General features: G+C 40.7%; 1 protein-coding gene and 1 long non-coding RNA gene across 2 annotated transcripts in view; one reads left to right on the top strand and one right to left on the bottom strand.

Annotated features, from left to right (window-relative positions):
* Positions 1 to 6,182, top strand: part of JMY (junction mediating and regulatory protein, p53 cofactor) — a 111,293-nt gene extending 105,111 nt beyond the window's left edge. The window contains exon 11 of the mRNA XM_004766816.3: positions 710 to 6,182. The gene's annotated coding sequence lies outside the window, so the exon portion shown is untranslated. The remainder of the gene's footprint in view (positions 1 to 709) is intronic.
* Positions 6,183 to 13,005: 6,823 nt separating this feature from the next.
* Positions 13,006 to 23,876, bottom strand: LOC101682063. The gene is made up of 3 exons (XR_200531.2): positions 23,010 to 23,876; positions 15,098 to 15,293; positions 13,006 to 13,885 (listed from the first exon to the last, which is right to left on the bottom strand). It is a non-coding gene; the product is annotated as an uncharacterized LOC101682063 (long non-coding RNA).
* Between the last annotated feature and the right edge of the window lie 3,680 nt (positions 23,877 to 27,556).

The following is a 27,556-nucleotide window of genomic DNA, read 5'->3' as shown; positions in this document are numbered from 1 at the left end:
CAAGCACAACTAATGCTGAAACTTAGCTAAAACATCTCTTTGAAGATCGGTACTAAACCTGTCCTCCAAATGCCATTATAACAAAAACTCACTTTCTAGTGAATTTTTGAAGTTTCATTTAATGCTAAATATACTGGCAGTTTATGAGGCTGATATTTTAGACTGTATTTGGTCCTTTTTATTGTATAGTTCTGACAAAGTGTTAGAGTAAAAGGAATAAAAGTGAATCTAACAACCTTTAAAGTGTTCAAAGTTGTATTCTAATTATTTTGTTTTTATTTTTATTGCTTTTACAAATGCATTTTTTTAAAAAACATGTTTCTTATATACTACCTTTACAAATGTAAGAAAAATCGTGTCAGGTATGGCAAAAGTTGTACAGGAACACATATGTGTTTACAACAACATGTTACATTTAACATGGCATATTTTTAAAAGACCACACTGGGGGCGCCTGGGTGGTTCAGTGGGTTAAAGCCTCTGCCTTCGGCTCAGGTCATGATCCCAGAGCTCTGGGATCGAGCCCCGCATTGGGCTCTCTGCTCAGCAGGGAACCTGCTTCCCTTCCCCTCTCTCTGTCTGCTTATGATCTCTTTCTGTCAAATAAATAAATAAAATCTTTAAAAATAAAAAAAAATAATAAAAGGCCACACTGTCTTTAATAAGTCAATATTTTTTAATACACTATTTTTTTTTTATTTGTGAACAGGTGACTCAACAGAAAGAAAAAAACACCTACAGTTAAAGATCAAAGATTTGTTTTTGGAAAACAAAAGTTTAATGTGTGATTTCCCCAACTGGATTCCACAAGATGCAAAGTGTGTTGGCTCAGTGGTATGAAAAAAATGGAAGCACAATTGGCAAGTTACCACTTTTGCAGTCAGTCCAGTATTTGGTGGGTAACATGAGTTTTAGATGTGCAGTGCTCCCGATGCAATGAAGAAAAGGCCTTCCAGAGATGCCTGGTTTTTTAAGCACCTTCCCCTCCTGTCCACCCATGTTCATCCTTGTAGTGGCCAGTCAAGCTAGGGGTCGCTCCGAGTTGGAAAAACACTGGGTTGACAGAGATCTACTGTGAGCTGTGTCGGGACTGCTTTGAAATCCATCTTTAAGTGCACTGAATAGTCCTCTGCTTGAAAACACAGAGCTTCTTCTATATCAGCTTGTATAAATAGTGCGACACTCTGAAAAAGAAGTTTATCATGATAGCTATAGGACAGGAATTGGAAAGAATCAGATGGAAATGCACTGAAAATTTCCACATTACTCATCTCCAAAGGAGTTTTCATAAAGATGTTCAACATCTGAAAAGATACATAACCATGGAGATACACTTAATGTGTTTACCACAACATGATACATTAAACATGCATATTTTTAAAAGACCACATACTCACTTTGTAAGGTTTTGAAGTAAAAATTTCCATGCTTTTAAATAGCTCTTCATAATTGTGAATTTATAATAGTTTGAATTTCATGTGCAGCTTTGTTTATGAAAAGCAATACTTTGTAACTTGATAATTCAGATTATTTTTAGTCCTTTTGATTGCTTGATTAGTGTAATTCAACGTGACTTTCCTATTGAGAATCAGAAATGAGGATTCAGTAATAGGGATGCAGATCTCGTCTGTTTAACATGCACCATTTAAGTTTTTCTTTTTATGCTCCACAGTGAAGTGCACTCTACAGATATGCAGAAAGTAGACAGGCAGAAAAGCCTCCTTGGCTGGCATTTCACTATCTTCACATGTTTCGAGTGGAACTTGGGGAGAGGACCTTTGTTATTGTCAGTAGACCTTTTAAAACCTATGTATGTAGTTCTAGGTGCTGATTTTGCTATAAGGAGTCCTGAAGGACGCATTTATATGAATGGAGCCATTATGAATTCTCAGCAAGAGTGTTGTGGGCTTGAATGAAGGTAGATATGTTGGACCCAGTCTACAGTATTCTGTAAAGTGTAATTCTGCATCAGACAGATTTTGGCCTTTATATGAAGGGAGTTAAGTAAGGACTGATGTACCAAAAAGAACCTTTATTTCTTCTGAGGCATTTCTCTGTCCTAGACCCAGAAAGCAGTCCCGGAGTAAAAGCCCTCCAATGTATATGAATTGGTTTTTCAGAAGAGAGAAAAAAATGCTTACACCTTTGTCACTTTAAGATGTATTTCCTTTAAAATAATTATGGAGAAAAATTTCTGTTTATTGACGAGAGTAGGAACTTTTGCACAGTTTTTTTTTCACAATACATTAGTTTTATTCTTATGTTATTCCTATATCTTGGAAGATTAAAATATATATCTAATGTAGAGACTCAATCTTTATCCCACAGTGGGAGAGGTGGATGAGGAATTTTCCTCATTTCCTTCAGTAAAACATTGAAGAGTGCTTTTCAACCAAAAGAATGATTGGTTTGATTAATATAATTTGGTGAAAAAAAATGTTTAAGCAAATTTACAAACCTTAAAAAAATCATGTATCAATTTTAAGCCTTTGGATGCATATGAATAAGTTTTTTCATTCATTGATATTTAGAAAAATACAGAACTTAACATTTTAAATTAACAGCAAAAGCACTAGAACTTTTATCTGTTAGGAATTTGCTCCCCAGTTACAGCTGGGATTCCATCAGAAGACAGGCTCGCTTACAAATGGATACTGTAATTTGTCTTCCAGAACCATGTTCTGCTAAGTCTCCAGTACTCTGGAGTGGGTACAGACCCTTGTGAATCCTTTAGGGGTGCATCTGAAACTCTGTGTACATCCCACTGTGGCACTTCATGAAGATTATCTCTCTTGAAAATGATGAGTAGGTTAAAGCAAAGCCTCGTTAACAACCAGCTCTGCTTATTCTCTGCTAAATAAACTTTCTCTACTACACCTATTTTCCATCCTTAAGATTCAAATTCCTGCCTCCACAGAATTACAAGTTACTGCAGATCATCCACCTTGGGAGTTCTCACAATGTTTAAATTTCAGATAACTACAGTCCAGTTGTCCAAGATGAGATTACCAGTTGAATCCTCAAGTTAATTTTTTTTTCCCTCATGTTAATTTTAAAGCAGTTTTGGAACCCAACGGTTTTGTAAGCATAATTCCCACCACCACCACCACCCCGCCCTTAAAAAAAGCAGTGTCTTTGCCCTTAATATTAAATTTTAATATATTTAATTAGGATAGTATTTATAGATGACCACATGTTTTAAGTTCCAAACTTGCCCACATACTATTTCTATGGTTTAAAATATTTGAGAGTTTTATCTCAATGTATCCTTTCTGTCAAAAGAATCCACAAACAGCTGCTTGCTTGTGCCGAATCCCTTTAGAAGTCCGTTTACCAATCTAGTCCTCGACACTAATATATTTTAAATAGGAAAACAAATAGGTAACTTGAGGATATTTTAAGGTTAAGGTTACTGCTCACTTGAATGCCATTTTTAAATTGTTCTCCCACTTAGTCACAGTGCTGTGTCTATAACCAGTGTGGTACTTTGAGGGAAGTTATTCCTAATCTCAGACCTGGGTGGTACTGTGATGTAGCTTTCTGACGAAACACCTGGCTAAAGAAGATTTTTTAAAGATGAGCAGTTACCTTCCTTACCTGATGTATGTCTATATATAGATTTTGAGTTTATGAGTGGCCTAAGAACAATCATTCACTAGTTGTCCTAGTTGTTCATTTTAACAAATTTAGATGCAATTGTAAATGATGTTGATCAGGTGTAGTAGTTAACACAGTGGGAATATGGGATTTTCCTCATTGTGTGAAACCACAGGGAATTTTCAGCACTTTGATTTACTCTGTAAAAATGGGGCAAAAATCCTTGTTTCTACAAAGCTGAACTGTACAGCAGTTTTTGGTAACATATGGCATGACCACTTTGCCATAAAATGTGTTAAATTCTGAGGCATACTTCGGCCATAGAAGGCACTAAGAATTAAAACTCCTATCAGTGGAACAAAAATGAACGGGCAGCATCCTCTGTTTGGAATGGGACCAGTGTACAGTTAACAAAAGTTAATTTTATACATTCCTTAAGATTTCATTTTTTAATTGCATTCATTGAATTTGTGTATAAATTTAAGATAATGCCTAAGTCAGTTTAGTCTTAGCCTAAGGAAAGTTTTTTCTTCCACTAAATATAAGGTCTTGGGGTGGTCGGTGTTTTTGTTTTCTGTTGTTGTTTTTTTTAATAACCTTTATAATTTAATTATTATGCACATAATAATACCAGATACCAATCTGTCAAGTTCTATAGTAAGAGGTTCCTTAAAGGCCTTATCAGGGAGCTCAGATTGCATAACATTATTTCCAGGCTATTTGTAAGAAAGCATTTTGAACAGCTGTAAAAACATTTAAAAACTGTGGCAGATGCATTGTTAACTTGCAGCCGTTTGATAATAAGAGCAGAAACCTTAACAAGTTTTACCTAATTCTTGCACTGAATTTAAATGATAATATAAAGTTAAATGTGCATTTTAAGCAGATTTTATTTCACATTTCTAGCTTAGCATATGAGAAAAGCTATGCTTAGTGTTAGAGGACTGACAGGCAAGATATATTCCAGATGGAAGAGGTAAGAGAATGGAAGCACCTTACTGTTGAAGCATGTTGCGTTTAGTTAGTGCTGCTGAACAATTCAGTAGTTACTTCTGAACTTTGCTGCAAAGTGCTCTTTAGTTAAAGCACATAGAGAGGGATCTCTGCCTAATTGCTTTGTAAATTGAAGCAATGGTGTTTTTTATTCTATAAATAGTCTAATTTAAAAGTTTTTCCTACAAAATGAGTTTATATTGCTGCCTAAGCTATCATGTATGTAAACAGAGGGTTGTTTTTTTTTAAGAGTGAGAAGAAATCGGGGTCCTGTGTGTGCGTGTGCACGCGCACATGTGGTGTGTTTGCCCATTGGATTATTTGGAAGATATGTTCATTCTAAAATGTTCTGTTTTGCCCACAAGCATAAATGTACAGCTTGGTATTTGAGGGGTTTAATTGATTGAATTCAAATTTATAAGTGTTTCTCCCCTTCCCCACTTTTATTATGCCACTGTAAGGTGCATGTACAGAAAATACCTCGGAGGTTGACATATAATAAATACTTCATCAAGGCTATTTCACATTGAAACTCAAAGCAGTCATTTGTTTTGAGAGTTAAGGAAAAGTTTTTTGTTAGTTTTTTTTAAAAATCATTTATAACTAAGGGTGGCTCAATTTGGGGGAATTAAGGGTGGAGAGGAAAGAAAGACAGTGGGAAGTGATTTTTAGATGTATACACAAAGATATGGGTGTTGGTTATAGAGGTGAATTTTAACAAGGGAAGTTTTGGGTTTTTTGGTTTTTTTTTTTAAACTTGCATGTTCTATGGTTAACCATCCAAGAGTGTAACAAGTTATTCTAGCTTTTCCCAGTACTAATTATATTGGTTTTAAGAAGTCTTCATGATCACAAGATGGCATTTTCTCTTCAATTATGAACCCAGAGGGATAGACAATACCACCCAGACAGTGACTTCAACTTCTTTGACTTGGACAGAATCCCCACTGTCTCATTGAGTTTCTCGTACTGTATGTCTTGCCAAGTGTGAAACCACAATATATAGTTTGTGAAAAATTGAAGGCTACAGATAATTTTGCATGATTAAAGCCCATTAGGGCTACTGAAACTGACATGTTTTTTAGCCTTTCTGGTTAAATGAAAACTACAATGGCAAACCAATTCACCATTTACTAGCTTTGTGCAATATTATAATGGTAGAAGCAAAACACTAGCACATTGTGCTTGGCTTTTAAAGATGGCTTTACCACTGTACATTAAACGGAAGTGTGCACAGTGTATTGTAAATGCCAACTCTTGCAAATTTACAATACTTAAATATGCTCCATTAATATTCTAAAGTATTAAAAGTACAAAGAAAAAACTAAGCAGGCATTTATAGCAATACTCTGAAATCTCCAATAATTGTTTTGACTGTTGCCTTTTGCTCTTTAGTGCAACTTTTCTGCGTTGTAATTATTGTATTGCTTTGTATTTTCATGTTTTTTACACTCATGACTTCAGAAGTAAGTACTTGTACCGCAAGTACTGCAATCACCTTCTCTTCTTGTACATGCAATGTAACAACATGCAGTTTTGGTGCTTAACAATATTCCTTTTTTTCTTTAATAAAAGATATTTATTGAGTTAAACTTCATTTTGTTTGTTTAAAATAGCACTCGTGGTAGATATTGTCACTTCATTTCAAAGAGAAGGAACACAGCAAGTTGTGAATTTGCTCTAACATGATGAACAGGCTTCAGAGACTCTTCTACCCCTGTACTTCGGCCTCTTCCTGACTGCTATTTATAATGAAGTAGTTTAACGGTTGCTGAATTTATGCTAATAAAAGCCTTATACATGTTGTCTGTGTAGCTATCCACATAGTTTGGCAGTGTTGACTTTCAAAATTTGGAAGGTCTTTAAATGCCTTTCATTTTAGCAAGCCATCTGTGACTATTTAAATTTGAGATTATTGGCTCTACACTTAAGCATGGGACTAGCTTAACCGGAACGCAGCGATACCCTTATCCAGTGCTGACTTGATACAGCTCCCAACATGCAAGAGGCATACATTTAAGGGCAGATCCCAGGTGCTGCTCAGTCCCCAAGTAAGAGCACCACCAGTTCCATTTCTCCTTGTGCAGTTCAAGTCACTTTTGCTCCCTGAGAGAACAGAATTTTTGTTTCTGATTTTTTATTACTGGGGCTATCTAGTTCTTACGTAAGAATGTTCACAGCCTGGTATTAAATGATTTCTTCCTTCCTTCTTTCCCTCCCTTCCTCCTTCCTTCCCCAAGCCATAATTTATAAAATGATGGGCTGAACACAGTGGGATTTGATTCTTTGCCAGTTCCAGGATTCTGTATTAAGAAGTGAGACAGTTCTCCCAAGGAAGAAGTTAATTCCATGTATTCCTTCTGCAAATAAATCTGAAACTAGCCAGAGGCTTTGATTACTGAATAGTTTTTCTACGAGAATATAGAGAATGGATTTAATAAGAGGAGATCTAGCCAAACTGGCACAGTATCTTCTCTGAATTAAACTTATGTCCATTAATACATCTCTCAACACAGTACTTGGTGCATCCCTTATGAAGTCGGGTGTGGTTGGCTTAGGATAGCCTCCATGGATAATCTCTCTGTTGGATTAGCCATCTTTACTAAGTCAGGTAAAAAACAAAAACATCTTCTGGATATCTAGGCCTGATAGAATTCCTCAGTCCTTCCATTTGTCATTCATGCTGGCCTTGCTAAATTCCATAAACTGGGTCAAAACTTCATCCAGGATGGATTCAACCTGAATTCTTTGCTACAGGGAGCTGTTTGGGAGACGTTTAGAATTCTTTGATGCAGAAATACAAACATTCCGGGGCACCTGAGTGGCTCAGTGGGTTAAAGCCTCTGCCTTTGGCTCAGGTCATGATCCCGGGGTCCTGGGATCGAGCCCCGCATCGGGCTCTCTGCTCGGCAGGGAGCCTGTTTCCTCCTCTCTCTCTCTGCTTGCCTCTCTGACTACTTGTGATCTCTGTCAAATAAATAAATAATTTAAAAAAAATTTTTTTAAATACCAACATTCCAGCACATTCTGACAGCTATTGATAGTGAAGTTTGATCTTCTTTCCGAAACACACTGTCCCTCTGCCAAGTTACTACATTTGTACCCTTTCTCTAGAGACCCTACAACTTAGTTGCTCATCAGAAACTTTGTTCCTTACTGTTAGCATTTTCTCCAGATCTCTCTCCACTAATAATCATACCCATTCACAAGATCCTCTTGCTAACCAGTTGTGTGCTCTCTTATTCTCTGAAGGTGGCAGTCTGTCAACTTCTTAACGTCTAACAGGGTGATGACCCATTCGTTCTCCCTGAGTTCTGTTCTGTCCTCTAATCACAGCTCCCTCCTACTTCTTTCCCTCCTTGCCTCCCTCCATCCACTCTTAGCTGTTGCTGAGAATGGCTCCATAAAGCCAGGCCATTAAGCATCTTTCTGATCTCATGTTCATCCCTCTCACTAATTCCAGTGGCCAGGCTTCCAATACAGTCAATATGCTGCTAGACTTCCTGCCTCCACACTGGCTTAGGGACACCATGCACCAATATACAAGGCTTTCTTTGAGCAGGCTTTGGTCTCCATTCTAAGCCGTTAGCTCTGGTATCTCCATTTTACATGCTCATCTCATGCCTTTCCACCTGCACAGGTATCTGCCTAAAATGCTTCTCTTCTGTCAACACCATCTAAATTCCATCCACTGAGTGTTAATTTGGAAAGCATATGGGCAAACACGACCCTCCCTGTGTGTCAACATCCTTAGAACACTGCAAATAGGGGAATAAGAAAGTTACGATATAAGAGGATTTATAGAATCTGATGGAACCTTCACGATTCTACAAATGTTACTAATCATTTGAGGCACAGAAAAAAATAAAGGGTTTGGGTATTAAATTGTCCACGGCATCTACTATGTTTGCAGCTTTGGCTTAACCCCTCCATCATTCCCCACAGCAACTTCAACTTCACTCTTAACCCTGTAAGGTCCAAGTGCTCAGCTTTAATATTAGACTGTCTTGAAAAGAGCTCGTTCTAGGCTATAACTAGACCCTAGTCTCCTGTGTTGAGATGTGGTAGAGAAACTCAGTAAAAAATTTCAAGAAGTTTAAAAACAAAGTATCCAAGACAACAAGATGTAAATTCAAATAAAGTCAGTTACAGACTGCAGTTATGGTTAGTCACAGGGCTCACAGGCAGTGTCGATGGAGGAAATTTGTTCCCTACTACGCAGTTTTTGCAAGAGGAGTCATAGGAACATCTATACCCACACAATATGCCTACAGTTACCTGTTTCACTTCCAGTGATGTCTCCAAGCTGCACAAGTTGGGGGAGAAGCAGAGGGAGAAAGAATCCTCAAGCTGACTTCCCACTGAGCACAGCGCTCAACACAGGGCTTGATCCCAGGACCCCGAGATCATGACCTGAGCTGAAATCAAGAGACAGACATTCAACTGAGTGAGCCATCCAGGCACCCCATCAACAACTTATTTCTTTTTAGATGCTTCTAGAGCAACAACATTCCCAGTAACGGGCCAATTCCCCCTGATCTGGAGGCCCTTTATGTAAGAGTAATACTAAATAATGCTTTAACAAAAAATAATATATAAATAAATGCTTTAATCAAGTCATTGCAAGTCTATGAATATGGATTTTGAAGAAAAGCCTTAGCAGCAATTAAGTCCACTGGCCAATTTCTGTTGGAACAGTTTACTACCAGAAACAGTTATCCCCAAGGGCGCTTGAATACCTTCCATCAATAGACATTTTGTGTATGTAATCAACGATGAAAGACTAGCAAACTAAAAAACCTTATGTTTTTGTAACCCTTTTTTAATGGAAAGGATGGAGTCTGGCAGGAATCAATCATATAGTTACTCCTAAAACTTCTTAGGAAAGACTCAGAATAATAAAACTTATCTCTAAATTTTTTTTAAATTTTGTGTATGTGGTACACTTAAGCCAGAAGAATAAATAAGCACCATTAAGTGACTTAGGAGAAGAGTAAGATGACAAGAAGAAACTTACTGTAGTGAACGTGGACATATTGTTAAATAATCTTATACAAAATTACATTTTAAAAAAGCCATACTATGTTTCCATGGTGGAAGTAGTCCAGTTGGCGACAACATCTAAACATGTTGTAGGCCAGAATCATGTTTTTCATGCTTAAAGACCAAAACCTGTGGGATTTTGGAGTAAAATTGCAAGTGTCTAGTAGTTCAGATCTGCTTAAAATTATTAGGTCTTCCATGTAGGCTAATTTGTGACCTACCTCTTTTCAGAAATAGGGTGGCCTACCTGGCAAGTATACAGGTCAATTGCACAGTTTTTGAAACTGTTAACTCTATTGCCTCTTCTGTTAGAACTTCCAAGGCTCATCATAAAGTACAACCAGAAGTTTACTGGGTCCCAGCACTTGCTGAAAAGTTTTCTAACGTCAACTATAAGTTTTTGTGATGTTCTCTAAGCTCTGGTAGGACATTATGTTGAATCATCAGAAGGCAACACCTAGACACAGTACCTCACCAACTCCAGCAATGCCTTCGCTACATTAGCTACAAGCTATGATGACTTCATACTTAGGCTTTCATGGATGTAGAAATAAATACCTATTTCTAAAAATTTCTGGACTTTCTCCATAACTCTCTTCCTGGTTAGTCTCACTCTTCCATGGATTCTAAATGATGTGTTACGATGATTCCCAGATGGGTTTTTGTTTTTTTGTTTTTTTGTTTTTTTTTCTGGCCTGTTCCTCTTTTCAGAACTCTAGATCTGTATGTATTCAACTGCCTGATGGTCTCTTCATTTGGATGCCCCATGCATATCTCAAACATAACATGTCCAAAATGGTGCCCTGGACCCAGCCCATCAAAACCCAGATTTGCTCATCTTCCACAATCATCCTGTTCTGCAATTAGGAACCTCCAGATTCTCCTTGCTGCCTTTCTCCCCCCTCACCATCCACATCGAGTTCGTCGACAAGTCCTATGAAGCCTAGCTCCACTTTGTATCTGGATCCTTCCTTTGCTTTCTCTGTCCCTTACTACCCTTATCTCTTTAGTAGACAATCTTCAGCTCTCACCTAGATTACTGCACTAGCCTCCTAACTGATCCTTCCATGACATACTTGTCTCTTTTCAACTTACTCCCCACCCACAAAGTGATGAGATCACATCCCTCTCCTGTACAGAACCTTCCAGTTGCTTTCCATTGCACTTAGAATGAAATCTCAAGTCCCCTTACAGTCTGCCTACAAAGTTGGATGTGGTTTGACCCTTCCTACCAGCCCATGGCTTACTGAGCTCTAGCCACATGTATAATCTTTTAGGACCTATGTGAACTGTCCTCTTCCTAGAATTGTTCTCCCTCTCTTTTTTAGTATGACCAACTTATCTGTGTCCTCAAAGTTCTTAATGTTGAAGTCCTAACCCTCAGAATGTGGAGATAGGGTCTTTACAGCAATAGTCAAGTTAAAGTAAGGTCATTAGAGTGGGCCCTAATCCACTATGACTAGTATCTTTATAAGTGGGATAATTTAGACACAAATGTGCATAGAGGGAAGATAATGTGGAGAAGACATACAGTAAAGATGGTCATCGGCAAGGTGATGAGAGAGGCTTGGACAGATGCTTCAATGTCCTCAGAAGGAACCAATCCCACTGATGCCTTGATTTTGGACTTCTAGCATCCAGAGACTATGAGACAATAAATTTCTTTTGGTGAAGCCCCCTTGTCAGTAGTACTTTGTTACAGCAGTTCTAGGAAACGAATACATCGTCCTTCAGGTTTGCACTGGGGTGTTATCTCCTCATGAGGACTTCTCCCCCTTTCTTGAGTAGCTCCCACCTTATCCTCTATCAGAGTCGTGCTGATCAGATAATTCAGCACTTCCCCCTGTATCTGCAAGCACTCTTGCGGTTAGAAGAGCTCCGTAACCAGTTCTGACCAATGAAATGGAAGAAGCAGTAACAAGCATCACTTTCAGACTGACGCAGTGAAAAGTTCATAAAAATTCCTCCAATAGTTCTCTCTCCTAGTGGCAAACGAAGAAGTCTCATACACTACAAGGCAATGGAGCCGCCTCTTGAGACTGTGAAGACAAGGATTCCCTCTGTCACCACTTCCTTTCACCACTGTATCAGAGGTACTAACACTGCAGTTAGGCAGGAGAAAGAAAAGGTGAAGGATGGAAAGAAAGATAAAATGACATTGTTTGGCAGGTATGATGGTTATGTATGTAGAAAATCCAAAAATACCTATTGAACGAAGAGAGCTTTAGTAAGAATTGCTTGATAATATCCAGTATTTTAGTATCAACAGAATTTCTCTATACTAGTATCAAACAGGTAAAAATTAAATTTATAAAAGCTATCATTGTTTAAGAACGGAGAAGTCAAGGAAAAGCATGCAGTAGAAAACTGGGCGTGAGCCTTGAGTAGGCGGTTAGTTCATAGAAGAGATTCAAATGGCTGATCCTGCACACAAAAGATGGTCTACCTCAATAGCAATAAGGAGAACACTACACCAAAGTAAGATACCAATGCACGCTCAAGAATGGTTAGCCATTTGAAAAACTGACCGTTTCCCATGTTCTCAAGAATTTAGAAAAGAACTTCCAGACAGTACTAGGGGTAGTATACCAGTTGTACAACTCTCTTGGAAGCTTGCCAGGCATCATTTACAAAAGTTGGATCTGTGCTCACCCTGTGACACGTGGCTAGAATATGCACTGTTCAGTCAGGAGACCTACACACGGATACTTAGAGCAACATTCTCTGTCATAGCCAACAACCAGAATAACCCAAATGTCCCTCTATAGATGAATGGACAGACTGTGGTACATTCCTCAAATGTGGTACTGGCACACAGGAAAGTGCTGGAGAACAGAAAAACTAATACAGCTATGCAAATCAGTTTGCATGAATCTCACGGACAAAGTTGAGCCACAAAAGACAAAAAGAATAATACATGATTCCAGTCATATTAAGTTTAAAAATGGGCAAAACTAAACTATAGTGTTCAGGGTATTTAGGTAATAAAACTAAAAAAAAAAAAACCCAAGTGATGATTGCCATAAAAATGATGTTAATGGTCATGTTTGTGTTCTCTGAGGCTCTGAAGCTTCTATTTCCTGACAAGGGTGTGGTTAGGTGGGGCTTATATTTATGTATTTTTCTGAGTTAAATTTCACAATAAAGTTTTTTTGTTTTTTTTTTTTTTAATGCTAAAATAGGGGATGCCTGGGTGGCTCAGTGGGTTAAGCCTCTGCCTTATGCTCAGGTCATGATCTCAGGGTCCTGGGATCAAGCCCAACGTGGGGCTCTCTGTTCAGCAGGGAGTCCACTTGTCCCTCTCCAAGTCCCTTTGCCTCTGCCTCCCACTTGTATTTTCTCTCTCTCAAATAGATAAATAAAATCTTTAAAAAATAAAACCGCTAATGTAGAGTTCTTTTATTAGAATTCTAGAAATTGCTTTTAGAATTCAGTTGCCAAAAACTTTTCTCTGCAAAATAATTTGCATGCTTGCTCTACAAAACAATGAGAACCATATAATCTAACATTTCACTTTTTTTCATTAGTTGCCAGGAAATCAGAGCAAATTTAGTGCTCCAGTGGAAAAAACAACTCATCTCAAACTTCTGGTCTACACCATTCTCTGCTCCTTTTAATTTGCTTTGTGTGTCTGTATGTCTTTGTGTCTGTGTATGTGTGAAACTCTCCTTGGTGTTTTAATATTGTGAGTTTCTTCTTGAGGAATTTGATGGGAAGAGTTTTAAAATGTTCATTAAATAAAAAGATGTTGCAGCATAGCATGGCATAGTGTTTAACAGCAAGGACTTGAGACATCTGATAGAGCTGTGTGGATTTGGACAAATTACTTCTCTGTGCTTCAATTTGTTCATCTGTAAAATGGAGACAATGTCTACTTCTACGGTTGTTACATGGATGAAATAGAAGAGTGCCTGGCACATATGTAAATGTGAGCTATTATTATTCTCCCGAAAGATGATGCCAAAATTTCTCAGAAAGAACCACAAAGATTAGAGTAATTTAGAAGCAAGAACATCAGAGATTAGAATAGATTGCTCCTGGACAACCTGAAAGGCAGTGATGATCATATGTATTTCCTTCATTAATAATTAGAACATAATTTCATTCACACATCAAAATGAAGATGCAATAGGCAACATTTATATTAACAATGAAAAAATACCTTACCTTCATGTTTACTTTTTTGTAGAAAGAATTGGGCACAAGTGAAAAACAGGATTTCTATTTTCTGACGTTCTGCAGAAATGCAATCCTAAAGAGTCAAAATATCCAAAAATATGAAGAATCCAACAAAGAACTTTCAGTTAAATATGATGGATTGAAACGTGCTTTTATTGCTACTCCCTCCTAAATCCCCAACATGGAGGTAAAGGAATAAAGAGCAAAAGAGGAGAAAGTTATGGACAAGAAATGTCAGTGTCTGCAAGATGCACAGGAAGTAATGATTTAACAGTGGAGGGAGCTGACCTGCGAGTCTGCGGCGAGTACTGACAAGTGTGCCAAGTGCTGAGGGGCCTGGCCTCTGGAGGCACTGTGTTCCCTGCGAGGAGGGGATGAGGTATAAGAGTGCAAAGGAGAGGGGTGAGAAGTCTCCCAACAGAAACAACAGATCCCCCAACTCCCTGGCCCACTCTTTCCCACTCCAAGACACAAGACATTCATTCTCTGGAATAAACAAGCCAGAGAAGATACGGACTCTAAGAGCAGGTACAAGAGGAGGCCAAGGGGAATGGTGAACACTGTAGGGTTAAGTTACAATCTGTCTTCACAGCCCCAAGACCACGGGCTGTTTTTTCCTGCCTGATTCAGAGATGGGCCTGGGCTGGCATCTACACCTCTCAGAGGACTCTGAAAGATCCCTCTCTGGAGAAACTAAATGGCTGTAGAGAAAAGACCATGCCATGTTGGTACCACATGTGGGGAAGAATGGAGAGTTACCAAATGACAAAGCTGGCCTCCCAGCCCAATCAATGCATCCCAAAGCCACCAGCCAGCCAGCCTCTTTCCATTCATCGTCCTCAGAGCCCCCAGGGTTTCACTATAAGATGTGAACAGGCTGCTTAGAATCACAATGAAGTCTCTACACAATGAAGACCAAAAAACCAAAAAAACTAAAGAAGATAATTCTTGGAAAACAGACAAGAGATTAGGAGGAAATTTTACTTCTAATGGGAAAAAAGAAAGTGAAGTACTGCATCTATAAAACAAGAATGTATCACAATAAAAATATTGAGAGCAGCAAATGACACTTAGAAACAAAAAGCATGACAGCTGACATTACCAATCCAATACAAGGTTTACAGGGTAGAGGCTAGGAACACTTTGAGTCAAAGAAAAGGCTAAGGAGACGAGCAATAGAAAATATAATTAGAGGATTAATTCGGCTAATCTAATATCTGATTGATGCTGGGAGAAGAAAAGTAGAGAGGAGCAAATTATTTAAAAAACAATTCAAGAAACTTACTCCTTCGTTTACTACAATTTGAGCTGGGTTTTCTTTCATGTGCAAGAGAAGGATTCTCAGACGGTCCCCTGAGGAGTGTGTCAGCCCAGATGAGGACTCCGAAATACTCCTGGCATGGGTGACATGGAGGGTACTGGTGAGCGCAGAGAGAGCAATTCTGGTGAAGCCCGTGGGGCTGAAGCTGGAGTAGAGAAGTCTGAAGGGCAAACGGAAAGTTAGGAAGTGGAGCTAATTCGTGAGTACACAATTTTTTCAGTTTCTCAGTGGAAAAGAAGAAATCAATAGCTCTGAGGATTAAAGGTGAACATCTTTAAAGGTAAGAGACCCTGGGGGTGCCTGGGAGGCTCAGTCAGTTGGGCCTCTGACTCTTGGTTTTGATTCAGGTCATGATCTCAGGGTTGTGAGTTTGAGCCCCGGTGTGAAGCATGCTTGAGACTCTCTCTCTCCCTCTACCCCTCCCCCTGTCAGAAAGAGAGAGTAAAAGAAAAAAAGAAAGGCGGGGCGTGCCTGCGTGGCTCAGTGGGTTAAAGCCTCTGCCTTCGGCTCAGGTCATGATCCCAAGGTCCCGGGATTGAGTTCCATGTCGGGCTCTCTGCTCAGCAGGGAGCCTGCCCCTTTCTCTCTCTCTGCCTGCTTCTCTGCCTACTTGTGATCTGTCTATGAAATAAACAAATAAAAATCTATAAAAAAAAAAGAAAAAGAGAAAGGTACAGATATACTAGAGCATGCTGGTACGCTAATTTAAAAAACAGTGAATAAATAGGGCTCCCCAGTGGCTCAGTTGGTTAAGTATCTCTCGATCACAGCTCAAGTTGTGATCTCAGGGTCCTGAGTTAAAGTCCTGTGTTGGGCCTTATGCTGGGTGTGGAGACGACTTTAGGGGAAAAAAAAAAAAAAAAAGAGGTTAAAAACTAGTAAATAAAAAATAAAAGTGACTTGAACAAGCAGTCCTACCCCTGCCCTTAGGTAAGCAAAAGACTACCTTTCTAACTAATAAGTAAAGAGAAAATGGAGGAGAAAGTAAATTATCCAGTTCAGGTACCCCAAATACCTTTGACCTCAATGATGGGAATGATTTCAAATCAAAGGATTAGAGGAAGTGAGGCAGAGAATATTCCTTCAAGGACTCACCTCAATTCTGCACAGTTACTTAATGCATGCAAAAAACGCAATAGATCTATTCTGGTCATTACTGAGTTTTCTAGAAAATGCTTCCATTCTCCCACAGTGTTTTCAGTGATTTCTTGCATCACTCTTACATTGATGTGCATAGGACACATTTAAGGTAAGGTCAGTTACTTTCATTATCCACCTGCTCAACAAGTCATTTTGTCATCTAGCAGGATTTACTCGTGCTGATGATAGGCCCGTGTGGACGTGCAGGTGTCTGCAACGTGAGTTTGCGAAGATCAAGTCTCTGCCCGGGCAGTGCTCAGGGGTGGGAGGTGTTGGACCCCGGCGTGGCTCATCCACGCTGCCCACCACATCTGAGACACACCAGGTTTTTGCTGCAGTCACAACACAGCACGACTACCCGGCAAGACAGGGTGGCCCGGCAAATAATACCGTTGGGCAGGGCAGGCCTCACGGCCGTCGACAACCCTGGGAAGTGTACAGTGTGGTCATCTGGAGGCCCCTCAGGGAGGCCGGGAATGCCGATGCAGCAGCTCCCACTTAAGGGCATTCTCTCTAGCAACCTGAAGTCTTCTTCCTGCAGTTTCTATCCTAGCCATTCTGCCACTTCTATTCTGGGGAATCTGTGTCAAGAACAAAACATGTCACCAGCACAGCAAGCGACCCAAAGGGCAAGGGCACTGCCAGGATCGCACCGGGACTCTCAGCCACCCATTCCCCACTGCTGTCCAGGCACTGGCGCGTACGATGCAAGAGGAGAAGGCTGGGGATGCTCAGGCCTGGGCCTGCCAAACTGGAGTATCCAACTAGAGCCGTGCCGGACTGCTCGTGGAGCTTCCAGAAAGGTCTAATCGACTCCCTCCCACCCAGACTGCTTCAGTGAAGAATCTGATTCAACTTCAAGGATCTTTAGAGGAAAAAGTGAAACAAGATGAAACCAGAGAGGGACAAGCCTTAAAAGTCTCTTAATCTTAGGAAACAAACTGAGGGCTGCTGGACGGGAGGGTGTGGGGGGATGGGGTGACTAGGCGAAGCACACTGGGGAGGGCATGTGTTGTAGTGAGCACTGGGTGTTATATAAGGCTGACGAATCACAGACCTGTACCCCTGAAACAAATAATATTTTATATGTTAACTAAAAAGAATCTAAAAATTAATTAAAATCAATTTAATTACCTTCCAAAAAAAAAAATCTGCTGTTGTGATGAATGTTCTCTCTGTATAAAATATCGGCTATTTCAATAGCCATCAAGGGAAAATATATGAAGAGTAAAAGGGCAATAATGACCAAGACTCATTTCCTAGTCACAGACAATGTTCCTACCCAAGTAACAATTTTATTTTACTTTTATAAATGCAAATAAGAATGGAAATTTAACACGGTCATTTCCACCATGGAACAGGCTTTTGTCATTGCTGCCAAGTTCTGCAATAATCATAAATGCCTCTCATTCATTCCCAAGTGGAGGTCTGAGCCTCACATTTCCTCACATTAGGTCAGAACCAACATTCTGCCGCCTTTCTTTCAGCCACAATCCAACCATTTTACAGCTTTCATTTTTTAAAACAGTGCAGCAAGCTACGTGCTTGGGTTTAGGACCTCGCTTTTGACTGCCAGAGATCTCGAGCTGCACTTTCTCAGCGAGTCATGAGCCGGCATAATACAAAGCCAAGAGAACTTGGAAGACAGTGACTGTTAGCCCTGCTCTAGCTGTGTTAGCTTGTAGCCGTCACTTACCTTCTCTGGACCAAATTTCCTCCTCTAGGAAGTCAGTCGGGACAATCTCTGAGGTTCTTCATGCATCTCACATCCTGTGATTCTATTAGTAGAGCAACTAAAATAGGTTGCTCCCAGTGGCCTATAAAGGAAGAATGTGGCCTAGAGCTTTCTAGTTTCAAAAAAAGTAGAATGGAATCTCCCCACATGGACACACACCACTTTAGGCAGAGGGAGGGAAAGCTGGTCTTAAGATGCCTGACATGCTAAAAAGTACTGCTTTTAGCAGTACAGGAGACTGCTGGCCACCAGGCCCTTGCCTTTGTCTACTGAGCTAGCTTCTCTCAGGAATCCACAAAAAGCTGGAGAAACAGAGCTGAGCAAGTCTCAGCCAGCCTAGGACCCTGCTCAGTCCCCAAGGCAGTCCTTTTTTTTTTTTTTTTTTTTTTTTTTAAAGATTATTTATTTATTTATTTGACAGAGAGATTACATGTAGGCAGAAAGGCAGGCAGAGAGAGAGAGGAGGAAGCAGGCTCCCTGCTGAGCAGAGAACCCGATGTGGGACTCGATCCCAGGACTCTGGGATCAGGACCTGAGCTGAAGGTAGCGGCTTAAACCACTGAGCCACCCAGGCGCCCAAGGCAGTCCTTTTTATGGGGCTTACCTGAAACCAGAAGATAAAAATTTTCCCTACAAATTCATATCTGCTGCCCAGAAATTAAAGGATTTTCCAGAATGTTTTAAGATTTGTTTTAGCCCTTTTTTTGTATCATAGCTGCACAAAACGTATCTGTTGCCCATTATGTATTTTCTTCAAGCCTCAAGAGCTTACAAAGGATTTTCCCTAGCACCTGTGAGAAATGATTTACACAGAAGTTCCGTCCATTTAAAGTGTACAAGTGGATGAATGTTGGCATTTGCATGTACCCATGAAACTAATATCACAGTCAAAACATAACATATCCTTCACCACCAAAAGAGCCCCTGTACCCTTCCACAATCCGCCGACAACAACTGAAATGCTTTTTGTCACTGCAATAGTTTGCATTCTCTAGAATTTTACGTAAATGAAATCATACACCACTACCCTTATGTCTGGCTTCTTTCATTCAGCATAATGAGGTTCATTCATGTCGCACATATCAGTAGCTTGTTCCTCTTTATTGCTAAGTAGTCATTGACTGTATGGATATACTATATCTGGTTCATTTGTTCATCTGTTAATAGGCATTTAGGTTATTTCCAGTTTGGGGCTATTGTGAGTAAATATTCATGTGCAAGTTCAGCAAAGGAAGCTATCAACAACTTGAAAAGGGAACCTACTGAATGAGAGAAGATATTTGCAAATTACATATCTGATGAAGGATTTATAACCCCCCAAATATCAAGAACTTATACAACTCAGCGCCAAACAAAAAACCTAAATAATTCAATTAAAAAAGGGCAAAGGACCCGAAAAGACATTTTTCTAGAGAAGATCTATAGATGCCTAACAGGCACATGAAAAAAACACTCAACATCAGTGATTATCAGGGAGATCCAAATGAAAACCACAAGAAGGTACCACTTCACACTTGTCAGAATGGATAAAATAAAAAAACAAGAAACAGTAAGTGGTGGCAAGGACGAGGAGGAAAAGAGCCCCTGTGCGCTCCTGGTGAGAATGTAAGTTGGTGTAGCCACGATGGAAAAGAGTACAGAGGCTCCTCAAGAAATTAAAAATAGAAATACCATGTGATCCAGCAAGTCCATTATGAAGTATTCATGCAAAGAACACAACACGAATTTGAAAAGCTATATAGACCCTATGATTATTTCAACATTATTTACAGACCAAGATATGGAAGGGACCCAAGTGTCCACTGATAGATGAACGGATAAAGAGGATATGGCATGTATGTACACACACACACACACACACACACACACACTAGAACATTATGCAACCATAACAAAAGATGAGCTCTTGCCATTTACAACAACGTGGATGGAACCAGAAGGTATTATGCTAAGTGAAATAAGTCAGAGAAAGACAAATACCCTATGATTTCACTTAAATGTGCATTCTAAAAAACAAATGAGGGGCACCTGCAATGAGCACTCAGTTAAGCCTCTGCCTTCAGCTCAGGTCATGATCTCAGGGTTTTTGGATCGAGCCCTGCATCGGGCTCTCTGCTCGGCGGGGAGACTCCTCCCCAGCCCCGCCCCGCCCCACCCCACTCTCTGCCTGCCTGCTTGTGATCTCTCTCTCTCTCTGTCAAATAAATAAATAAAATCTTAAAAACAATAACAACAACAACAACAAATGAACAAAAAGCAGAAGCAAATCCATGGTTGCCAGAGAGGAGGGGTTGGGGGATGGGCAAAATAGACGAGGAGAAGTGGGGGATACAGACTTCCAGTTACGGACTGAGTCATAGGGATAAATGGCACAGCACAGGGAATATGACAGGCGGTAGATAACTTGTGGTGAGCAAAGCATTAATGTATAAACTTGTAGAATCACTGTGTTGTACACCTGAAACTAAGGTAACTGTGTTAAGTGTACTTCAATAAAAAAAAGTGAATAATATTAGCATAAACAGGATTCATGTGTAAGTCTGGGTATGGGTATGTTTTTATTTCTCTTGGGTCAATAGCTAGATGAATGGCTGGAACATAATATAGGTGTATGTTTAAAGAAAGTTCACAACATCTTGAGACAAAATTGGGATTGTCAGGTACACCTTGGTCCTCAGATGAGAGTTTCTTTAGAGACATTAATTCTTTTTTAAAAATTTTATTGAAATTTTAGTTAACATACAGTGCAGTGTTGGTTTCTGGAATGGAATTCAGTGATTCATCACATACAACACCCAGCAAATGCTAGAGGCACTGATTCTTAACCTAGTCTTTCTTCTTCTTTTTTCTTTTTTTTTTAAAGACTTTATTTGAGAGAGAGACTGAACACAAGTGCGGGTAGAGGCAAAGGGAGAGGGAGAAGCAGGTTCCCGGCTAAGCCAAAACCCTGACACAGGACTAGATCTCAGGACTCTGAGATCATGACCTGAGCTGAAGGCAGATGGTTAACGACTGAGCCATCCACGCGCCCCAACCCAGTCTTTCTCTTAATGTATTGGATATTCTAGAGGTGGAGCAAGTTATAGATCATTTCCCTCATTTGCAGAGGAGGAACTTGGGCCCCGGGGAGATAAAGAGTCTAGCCAGAAACAGAGCTGTGAGGCATGGTATCGGTTTTGGCAGGTCACGAGTGTCGAGAACAGCGCATGGCAAACACAAGTGCACAGGGCTCTTCACAGAAGGAAATGTCAAGAAAAGCTGCACAGCTCTCGGGGCTGGCTCACACAGTTATACTTACTGACTCAATTAGAAGTGATCTAGTCATCATTTACACTGGATGACATATTTTCTCTACCTAAAATCTAGTGGGGGGCAAATAGTGTTTAGCATAAGCTTCTGACAAAACCCCTGAGGTGGGGTGCCTGGGTGGCTTGGTCGGTTAAGTGTCTGGCTTCGGCTCAGGTCATGATCCTGGAGTCTGGCGATTGAGCCTCCAGTGGGCTCCCTGCTCAGGGGAGAGAGAGTTTGCTTCTCCCTCTGCCTCAACCTGCCGCACCCCCAATAGTTCTATCTTTCTTTTGTTCACTCTCAGATAAATAAAATCTTTAAAAAAAAAAAAAGAGAGAGAGAGAGACCCAGCGAGAGAGGGAACACAAGCAGGGCGAGTGGGAGAGGGAGAAGCAGCCTTCCTGCCGAGCAGGGAGCCTGATGTGAGGCTCGAACCCAGGACCCTGGGATTATGGCCTGAGCCAAAGGCAGACACTTAATGAAGGAGCCACCCAGGGACCCCTCAGATAAATAAAATCTTAAAACAAAACAAACCTCGAAATTCCCTGGGACTTAACAGACACATGCAGATACTTCTCCTGGGACTAACACTGGCCACTCTAAGGGCCAGTCTCTTTGGAGAAAGCAGCACTGTGCGCACGATCTCCCACCTTTGCCAAATGCAAAACTACTAACAATGAACTTTGCTTGAATTCATTCATGAATCTAGTGTGGAAATACATGTTTCCTTTCCCTTAATTAATTTTAATAATTAATTATTTATTTTTTATAAACATATATTTTTATCCCCAGAGATACAGGTCTGTGAATCGCCAGGTTTACACACTTCACAGCACTCACCATAGCACATACCCTCCCCAATGTCCATAACCCCACCCCCCTTCTCCCAACCCCCCTCCCCCCAGCAACCCTCAGTTTGTTTTGTGAGATTAAGAGTCACTTATGGTTTGTCTCCCTCCCAATCCCATCTTGTTTCATTGATTCTTCTCCTACCCACTTAAGCCCCCATGTTGCATCACCACTTCCTCATATCAGGGAGATCATATGATAGTTGTCTTTCTCCACTTGACCTTTTTCATTCTTTTTTGCAATAAAAGTAGAATAAAATCATGAATTGACCACATCTCTTTCTTAATCTAAAACATAAGCTCAACAAAATTCTAATTTAAAAAAAACCAATTCATGTTTGCTTCTTATTGTCAATACTGTTATGTGTGATTCTTAGAATTATTTTTATAAAATCATCTCTAGCAGTAACAGCTCATATTCTTCTGGGTGGGACACTACTAAATGCAGGACATTTTAAGCGTTGCTGTCAGGTAGGTCAGAAATTGCATATTTAAAGGAAAAATGTCACTAGGAAGAACTTGACCATAACCCATCAATAAATAAAATTATTCCTATTCCTCTCAGAAGAGACAACTTGAGAATTTGGTGTACAGAGAGAATATATTGGTCAAGTGTTTCTTGGTGTGACTGTTTTTCACAAAGTGAAAAGAATTGGAATGAAATTTCAAAATTCTTTGAACCAAATAATGAGGAAGAAACAAAAGATTATGGCCAATGTTATCTTTACCACATTTACAATTTTGTCAGTTTTCTCAAAGGAAGCCTAGGCTCTTCAGAGAAAACAAAAGCCCCACCATTATTGTTGTTGGTTTTACAGCTTGAAGATTAAGGGGAATTTCCGAAGCAGTTCTGGGGTTTTCCTACCTGCTCCACGCGGCAGGCACGTTCTTAAGGAAGCCACACGCGTTCTGGCCTTGAAGTTATACTGCCAGCTCCCAGCCTGCAACAAAAAATGGTCTCAGTCCTGAGACAGGAGGGACCCGAAATCTTCATTTGTGAAATCTGAGGACCCCAGCAAAGCCGAAGTGGAAGGGAGTTCTTTACAGGAGAGTGTGTATGGGGAAGGCTAAGAAGGTTCTCTAGGTGGAGGAGTGGAGGTGTGTCGTCGTCATTATCACTAACGAGCCCCTCTTTACTTGACCCAATTCCAACAAATCCTGGGACTCCTTCCAGAGACAGGAATGGAAGTATCAAGTACTTTCATTCCTGCCAAGCACTTTCAGCTTCCAGAACCCCAGGGTCTGTTTGTTGTTGTTGTTGTTGTTTTGTTTTGTTTTTCAGAGTCTGATTTTCTAAAACCTCTCCCTGGGGTTCCTGAGTCCACCTTGGCACAGTGGGGGATTGTCCATGATTACACACAATCCTCCTGCTCGTATCTCCCCCATTATGTGTGAAGTAGGCATCTCAGAAACTAGAGATGTGACCATTGCATGGACTCGAGCTTTTTTCCCCCAATCCCAAAAGTTATAGCAGTCTTGAGACCGGATAATAAGCTAGGCGACAGAAAGGAATGAATGAATCATGGTCTTCAGCAACAGCCCTGTGGCTCCAACCTTGTTACAGACTCTTAAGTGAGTAGTCAACTCTATTTTTTCCATGGTATTTCTGTCTCTCATGTTGAGGTTGGCCTTCCAAAATACGCCTCTTAGAGAAAAACAGGAGCTAAGCTCATTGGACTTCAAACTGGATTCTATCTCTTTTTTTCTTTTACTTCTTCTTTTTTTTTTTTTTAAAAAGATCTTATTTGTTTATTTGACAGACAGAGATCACAAGTAAGCAGAGAGGCAGGCAGAGAGAGAGAGAGAGGAGGAAGTAGGTCGCCGCTGAGCAGAGAGCCTGATGCGAGGCTCGATCCCAGGACCCTGAGACCATGACCCGAGCCGAAAGCAGAGGCTTTAACCCACTGAGCCACCCAGGTGCCCCTGGATTCTATCTTTTATTAGTTACATGGCATTGGGCGACCACCGGTTTCCTGAAGTCTCTGGGAGCTTATCCATTTTTTTCTAGGGCTGTTGTAAGAACCAACAGTGGGCTTCATACATACTCTCTGGTTAATAAAAGTTCCTGTGATCCTCCTCTGTAGCTATTGCTCTTTCAAGTAGAATGAAATCAACTGGGAAATCAACTAAAACTAGAATTATAGGGGCACCTGGGTGGCTCAGTCATTAAGTGTCTGCCTTCGGCTCAGGTCATGATCCCAGGGTCCTGGGATCGAGGCCCGCCTCAGGCTCCCTGCTTGGTGGGGAGCCTGCTTCCCCCTCTCTCAGCTCCCCCTGCGTGTGTTCCCTTTCTTGCTGTGTTCTCTCTTTGTCAAATAAATAAATAAAATCTTAAAAAAAAAAAACAAAAACGAATTAGAATTATAGGTTTGAGACATTTTGGTTTGATGAACAAATCATCAGACATGTGGAGAGTTTGGATGTCTATCTATCTATCTATCTATCTATCCAGAATCAATCAATCTATCTATCTATCTGGAATCCAAGCTAGTATTTAGCAGGCATGGGCTGAAGACCAAGGCCACAAGAAGTCCTGCAATGAAAGCTTTGTTTAAGGGACAGTTTCATCCAACTTTCAAATCAAGTGGCCCAGGGCCATCTAAATCGGGAGAATTAAAGCAATGGTGACTGGTAACTCCTTTCTAACCTGGTGAAAGTGGATCTGTGATTAGTTCTGTAGCTGGGTGAGGAAAGGAAGATCACATGGTATGTGCTTCACTCTCTGAAGGAGGCCGCATCCGGCCCAGGAGGCAATCGCTGGCAGAGCTCTTGGGGGATATTTTTGTTCTGAACAAAACGCCATTAGGTAGTGTACTCTCCCTTGGAGGGAAGCCTTGTGTCTTTCTGGCTGGTGATGGTAAAAGTAGGTCTTGGCATCTAAAGATGCGATAGTCCCAAACATGGGGCTAGTGAAATCATGTCCCAAGTCATGAACCAAGCACAGTATAGGGGAACACATTATTTATTTTTGTTGAATTCTTTCCCATGATACTTCAACAGTCAGAGCAAGAAGCTTGGTGTCAGCTGTCACAAGAGATTTGGATAAGGCTAATTTTATACTAATGACTTAAAAGATTATTGGCCACATTTCTTTTTTTTTTTTTTTTAAAGATTTTATTTATTTATTTGACAGAGAGAAATCACAAGTAGATGGAGAGGCAGTCAGAGAGAAAGAGAGGGAAGCAGGCTCCCTGCTGAGCAGAGAGCCCGATGCAGGACTCGATCCCAGGACCCTGAGATCATGACCTGAGCCGAAGGCAGCGGCTTAACCCACTGAGCCACCCAGGCGCCCCTATTGGCCACATTTCTAACCAACATGACCATGATAGGCAAGCAGAGCTAAGAGATGAAAAAGAGGAAACTTGCTAATGTCACTTCCCTGGGGTTACCTGGTCACCTTAAATGCCCTATATCATCAAGCCATCAAATGTTTCATTTTTGCTGCTGTTGTTGATATATGGGTTGACTACAGAGGTGTGGAGTGGGGGAGGCTTCTCTGAATTATTCATCAGAGTAAGCTTTGTAACTAAAATGATGACAGCACTTACTTCCACAACCAATGGCCAGCCTTAGAGATGCAGGTTAAAAAAAAAATGTAAAATGATGACATATCCTTTATTTTTTTAGTTAGCTATTCTGTTTCTTGCCAATCTCACAAAAAAGCTGAGGTAATATATTATAAAAGTATGGGTGCTATCAGACTAGTACAAGACCAAACTACTGATCAAAAATTAGGAATAGGAGGGGCACCTGAATGGCTCAGTCCTTAAGTGTCTGCCTTCGACTTATGTCATGATTCCAGATCCTGGGACTGAACCCCACTTCAGGCTCCCTGTTTGGCAGGGAGTCTGTTTCTCCCTCTCCCTCTGCTCCTGCTCTCTCTCTGTTTCAAATAAATACATGAAATGTTCTAAAAAAACCAGGAGAGGAAAAAATCAACAAGGACCAAAAGGAAGGAAAACATCTAGAAATCTAAGAACTCCTAGCTGAGAAACATGATAGCGATTAAGCCTAAAACCTGCTCCTGAGCTTCCTAGCTGCCAGAATGATAAGAGAATGATGGATTTATGTAGTTGTCATTGCCCAGAAATAAGCAGCATAGATCTGAAAAAACAAATTTATTTAGTCTTAATCTCTCAAAACAATTTGTGATGGAGATCTTTTCTTGAAAGAGTAAGTGGGTTATATAGCCAAAAACAAAACTGAAACCAAACAAATCCAACCACCACTACCAACCCCCCCCCCGCCCCAAGACCCCAAGTGCACATTGACAGAACATGTATCCATGTTCTCTGTGCACATGAACTTCCATCTACCTTGCAGGAACACTATGGAGCTAAGGTTCAAGTATATCACTACAAATTGGGCCCTGGTAGTCAGAATCCCAGAATCCCTATGCAACCAGAGCATGGCCTCAAGTTTGGAGATGAGGCAGATAATGTCCTGGTCAATAAGTAGAAAAGATGTCACAAAGAACTTAGTTTACAACCATGAACTATCTTAGGGCCGGATCCTATTCAGTATAAAATTAAATAACAGCTGCCAGTTTGATTATCTGGTGTCACCTGTTAATTCTTCTCTAGGTCACTTGGACCATTTTTCACAGGCTCTTCCCTAACTCCATTTTTTCTGCACACTCCTTTAAATGTCAGGGCTTTCTAGGGCTCTGGGCCTGTTCTCTTGATCCTCTACTTGAGTTCCCCTGCCTATGGCTTCACCAATAGCCTGTTTTCTGGTAACTTCCAGGTTTATTTCTCCAGCCTACGTGCTGGGGAAGTACCCCAAACTCATTATGTCCAAAACAGAAGTTATCCTTCTTTACATCAAATCTGCAAACCTAGCAGTCCTCCAAACAGTTGCCAAGTCCTGCAATGTCTACTGGTAGTGGGTCTACATTCCCAGGCCACAAGTTGGATGGGCAAAGAAATTTGTTTTTCTCAGTTTTGTTCTAAAACATATTCTGCCTGGCAGCTGCAGCATTGTTCTTGTCATTTCCAGATAAAATCAGCCAATGAAGGTTTCCCTTCTACCACTTCCTCCCTAAGGTTACGAGCAAGTTCCATAGTGTCCAAGTTCTGAGGGGTGTGGGAAGAGTGCTGGGTCCTGGTTGTTGATCCACTTCTACTGACACGGGCACGTGCTCAGAGATCTCTCTGCGCCAGCATGCCCCGTGGTGTCCATCTGGTCATCGGTCCCAGATCTCACAGAGTCTCTCTCAATTCACTGGCTTGTCGGCTGCTTCTGCACCTGCTGAGAGGGTGGGTCAGGGAAGCTTTTCAGGTGTTTCCCCATGTATGCCCTGCGGGACACCCAAAAAATTGTTGGGGACCCTCGTGGCTGACACACCCCATCACTATTTCTCAACAGCGACTCCGTCCTCCTGGCCCAGGGGAATTCTTCTGTGGGCCAAAC

This window comes from Mustela putorius, unplaced genomic scaffold, assembly GCF_011764305.1.
Source record: "Mustela putorius furo isolate JIRA1106 unplaced genomic scaffold, ASM1176430v1.1 tig00537350_pilon_pilon_pilon, whole genome shotgun sequence".
Classification (NCBI taxonomy): Eukaryota; Metazoa; Chordata; class Mammalia; order Carnivora; family Mustelidae; genus Mustela; species Mustela putorius.
The sequence above is the reverse complement of the archived record's forward strand: the minus strand, read 5'-3'. Positions and strand labels throughout refer to the sequence as shown.